This window comes from Gekko japonicus, unplaced genomic scaffold (genome assembly GCF_001447785.1).
Source record: "Gekko japonicus isolate JY-2015 unplaced genomic scaffold, Gekko_japonicus_V1.1 scaffold6668, whole genome shotgun sequence".
In the NCBI taxonomy this organism is placed as follows: Eukaryota; Metazoa; Chordata; class Lepidosauria; order Squamata; family Gekkonidae; genus Gekko; species Gekko japonicus.
The window spans coordinates 18,609-23,441 of NW_015169370.1; the positions used below are offsets into that span (position 1 = coordinate 18,609).

Here is a 4,833-nt window from a genome sequence, read left to right on the forward strand (position 1 = left end):
AGCCCTTCAAGTACTTGAAGATGGTTATCATATCACCTCTCAGTCGTCTCCTCTCCAGGCTAAACATACCCAGGTCCTTTCCCCTTTCCTCTTAGGACTAGGTCTCCAGACCCCTCACCATGTTTGTTGCCCTCCTCTGGACACGTTCCAGCTTGTCGATATCCTTCTTAAATTGTGGTGCCCCAAACAGAACACAATACTCTAGCACAGAGTAAAGCGATACCATCATTTTGCGTGATCTGGACACTATACTTCTGTTGATACAGCCCAAAATCGTATTTGCCTTTTTAGCTACCACATCACACTGCTGACTCATGTTCAGTTTATGGTCTACTAAGACCCCTACATCCTTGTTACACATACTGCTGCCAAGACAAGTCTCCCATATCCTATAATGCATTTGATTTTTCCTACGTAAATGCAGAACTTTACATTTATCCCCACTGAAATTCATTTTTTTTTGTTTTAACCCAGTTTTCCAGCCTGTCAAGATCATCCTGTCTCCTGACTCTTGTCTTCTATTGTATTTGCTACCCCTCCTAATTCAGTATCATCTGCAAATTTAATAAGCATTCCCTCTATTCCTTCATCCAAATAATTTATTCTGACGTGGATGGCCCAAGATCTAGTCAGATCTAAGCAGGGTAAGCCCCAGTTAGTAGTTAGATGGGACCCCCCCAGTAGCTAGCCCCACGGTCGCTAGGCAGAGGCAGGCAGTGGCAAAACACCTGTGAAAGTCTCCTGCCTTGGGAACCCTATGGGGTTGCCATAAGTCGCCTGCAAAATGACAGCAAAAAAACCCCCCAACAAATATGTGACCCATGAATAGGGCAGAGGACAGAAGGCTTAAATAAATGATATCTTTCCAAAGAACAACGTTTTTGGAGAAGGAGAATAATAAGGCCCCAAAACTTCATAAGCTGAAAGCATATTTTTTAGTTTACGTTTCTTTTGTTGGCCCAAGATATCCATACCAGTTACTAAAGACTGTGAGTCCTTTGAAATGCAAGAGACGAAACCCCTTGGCTACCTTAAGCCCACAGAATGAAGTCAAATGTATATGTAACATCTGCATCCTTCTTCTTCTACAACTGCCGTTTGTCAACTATATTTTCTTGCCTGAGCCGCTCTCCTATGCACCAGAAATACCGATGAGAGAAAAAAGAACATCCAGCATTTTATTTATGTATTTAAATATGTATAGCCCACCTTTCCACCACGCAGAGAGAGATGGCAGTACTTTTGCGCAGGTACATAGTGCCTCTTCTTCACCCTAAGCAAGCATCCGCACATCTGGGGTCAGGGGGTCAGTTACACCCTAGAAGCTTCTCCCAACTTTCGAACCCCCGACATTTTCAAAAACCAATTCACCGCCCACCTGGCTGCATGCGAGGTGTCCATGAGTGGTACCAGAATTAAGTCTTTATAGAAAGAAAGAGAAACCCTGTAAGATCCCCTGGAACGGTTCACATTCTTAAAGGGAAGCGGGATGATGGAACGGAGGGATCTGCACACCAGTGTTCCCTCTAAGCTGAGTTATTGTGAGCTAGCTCACAGTTTTTTAGCCTCCGGCTCACACGTTTGCCTTCGCTCAGGAAGGAGGGCTCCAGAGCCAACTAATTAATGCAGTAGTCAAATGGCTCGCTCACAACTTTAAATGCCAGCAGCTCACAAAGTAGACTTTTTGCTCACAAGACTCCACAGCTCAGAGGGAACATTGCTGCACACACCCTCTTATATGGACTTTCGAGTCTATGCAAGAAACTAGGGTAGCCAAGTTCCTCCTGGCCGTGGGAAGGGATGGGGGACGGGGTTGCCAAGATCCAGGGTGGGAAACTTCTGGAGATTTGGGGACGGAGCCTGGGGAGGACGGGAACCTCAGTGCGCTACAAGGTCTCCCCCCTCCAGAGCATCCGTTTTCTACCCGGGGGAACAGATCCCTGCAGTCTGGAGCAGTGTTCCCTCTAAGCTGAGTTAGTGCGAGCTAGCTCACCGTTTTCCACCCTCCAGCTCACACATTTTTGTCTCCGCTCAGGAAGGGATGGCTCCAGTCCTGGGCGAACGAATCTATGCAGCAGCCAAACCACCTGCCTGCTCACAACTTTAATGCCGGTAGCTCACAAAGTTGAATTTTTGCTCACAGGACTCCACAGCTTAGAGGGAACATCGTTCTGGAGATGAGCTGTCATTCCAGGGGATCCCCAGGTCCCACCTGGAGGGCTGGCATCCCTATAAGAAACATCCTCAGAGATACCACCCTGTGGGATCCTTACAGGAAAGGAACACTCCGATGCTGAAAAGAGCCTGAAAGTGGGAAGACTCTGGGGCAAGAAGGGGGGGATTCTCTAGGGGCAAAAAAGTCCTATAATTTGGTGGCTTTTGCAGCCAGGGGATCCCATTTGAGAGTCTACGATGGGGGAACCTATATAAATACCTAAATAAACATAAGAGGAGCGCTGTACTATGGGGCTATGCTGCTGCAGTGGGGGTGCGCGCACTTCCCTGGAGAGCTTGGAAAAGGGCCGCCGCCCCCCCCACCCACCAGACCCACCTCCGTGGCTGGCGACGGCTCCGCGGCCCCCGCGGCCCATGGAGAGGCGCAGTCCGGGAGGCCGGGGGGAGGCGGAGGGCAGCGAGACGGCGGCCCAGAGCGGCCGCGGGAGGAGAGGCTGGATCCGCCGACGGAGCCCGGGAAGCGGAGGAGACGAGAGGAGCGGCCAGAGCGGAGGCAGGGGTTGCCAGGGCAACCGGAGCCAGGCCTTTTGGAGGGGGGGGTGGACGGATGAGGGAAAGCAGGATGATCTTTAGAGAATTCTTTGTCGCAAGTGCAATACAAACGCGGTAAAGCTTGTTAGTGGAGCTGTCGGTGGCGCAAGTGGTTAAGACGCTGAACTGCAGGCTGTGGAAGGTCGGTAGTTCAGCAGTTCGAGACCCGGGTGTGCCGCATGACGGAGTGAGCTCCAGCCTCTAGTTCCAGCTCCTGCCAACCTAGCAGCTCGAAAGCAAGACATTGCAAGTAGATAAATAGGGACCAATTCAGTGGGGAAGGGAACAGCGTCCCGTGCGCCTCGGTGTTTAGTCAGGCCGGCCACATGACCACGGAAACGTCTTCGGACAGCGCTGGCTCTTCGGCTTTGAAACGGAGATGAGCGCCGCAACCCTAGAGTCGGATTCGACTGGCTTTCGAGCAAGGGAGACCTTTACCTTCTCTGACCTACAGCGCTCAATAGACCATTTCACTCGAGGTTTCATCAGACGAGACCTTACAACTTTTGTTTCTGCTCCCTCTCCCTTTCTAACTTACATCATTTCGTGATGTGAAAAGCAGCTATGTGTTGCCCTCTAAAATTCTTTCAAGACTGCTTCGGGTGCATACCGATTTGTCATTCGCTGGATAATTGAAGAAGATATCTTCTTCTCTAACAAGGTTTCGTTATCATATCACGGTTGTTTTTTCCCTTACAAAGTTCATCCTCCAGGTGGGACCTGGGGATTCCCCCAGAATTACGGCTCGTCTCCAGACTACAGAGATCAGTTCCGATGGAGAAAATGGATGCTTTGGAAGGTGGACTCTATGGCATTGGACCCCACTGAGGTCCACCCCCAAATCTCTGGGGATTTCCCAACCTGGAGCCGGTAACCCTATGCCTCCCCCACCAGTGATTGGAGGGACCTTGGTAAGCCTGATTTCCTGCTTTTTGAAACTGTACACCTGGAGATCCACACCCCCAGTATCATATAGATTAGCCCTTTTTAAAATGTATTTTATTTATATTCCGGGCCGCAGTGGCTTAGAGGTTAAGATGCTGAGTTGTACACCGGAAGGTCGGTAGCTTGGCAGTTTGAGACCCGAGTGCCGCCTGACGGAGTGAGCTCCCGTCTCTGGCCCCAGCTCCTGCCAACCTGGCAGTTCGAAAGCAAGGAATTGCAAGCAGATAAATAGGTACCGCTTTGGTGGGGAGGGAACAGCGTTCCGTGCGCCTCACCATTTAGTCATGCTGGCCACGTGACGACGGAGAAGTCTTCGGACAGCGCTGGCTCTTCGGCTTGGAAGTGGAGATGAGCACCGCCCCCTAGAGTTGGATTCAACTGGCTTTCGAGCAAGGGAAACCTTTACTATATATATCCCACCTTTCTCCCCAATGGGGACCCAAAGTGGCTTACGTCGTCCTCTCCTGCGTTTTATCCTCACAACAGCCCTGTAAGGTAGGTCAAGCTAAGTGTGTGTGACTGGGCCACGTTTACCCAGCAAGCTTCCATGGCAGAGTGGGGATTCGAACCTGGGTCTCCTAGATCCCAGCCCAACACTTTAACCACCATACTACACTTGGCTAGTCCTCATTTTCTTGTCTTACTTTGCTTTCCTATTCTGTAGGAACTTCAGGTTTTGCTGTATGGTTTTAAATGGCTTGATGCTTCATTGTTGTTAGCCGTTTGGGGGAGGCTGATAGGCCAGAAAGCCAAACATATTAAAAAGCAAAGCAAAAAAGTAAATAAGCTCTCCTGCTTTACTCTCCCATTACTAGCCATACCTTTCCCCTCTCCGGTCCCACCCACCTACAAGAGAAACCCGCTCTAATCCTACCGTGATGCAAACCAACAGCATCTCTTTGTCACATTCACAGTGCCGGGCAGAGAACTCGACAACCGCGAGGCAATCTGGTTGTGGCGAACAAATCAATGGAATTCAATAGAGAAATAATTAGGAGCTCAGCTGGGGAAGGGGAGAAATCAGTGCCCGGAGTTTCAACCAACATGTTTCTCTTTGTCTGCAGTCACTCACTTCCTGGGAGTTTCTCCAGCAGCAGCTACCAGTAGCAGTAAGAACGGACC

The 4,833-nt window shown here is 50.1% G+C and overlaps 1 protein-coding gene across 1 annotated transcript in view; it reads right to left on the minus strand.

Annotated features, from left to right (window-relative positions):
- Positions 1-2,616, minus strand: part of LOC107115052 (multiple epidermal growth factor-like domains protein 8) — a gene marked incomplete at its 3' end in the record, with an annotated part of 20,722 nt that extends 18,106 nt beyond the window's left edge. The window contains exon 1 of the mRNA XM_015416656.1: positions 2,552-2,616. The remainder of the gene's footprint in view (positions 1-2,551) is intronic.
- Positions 2,617-4,833: the final 2,217 nt, after the last annotated feature.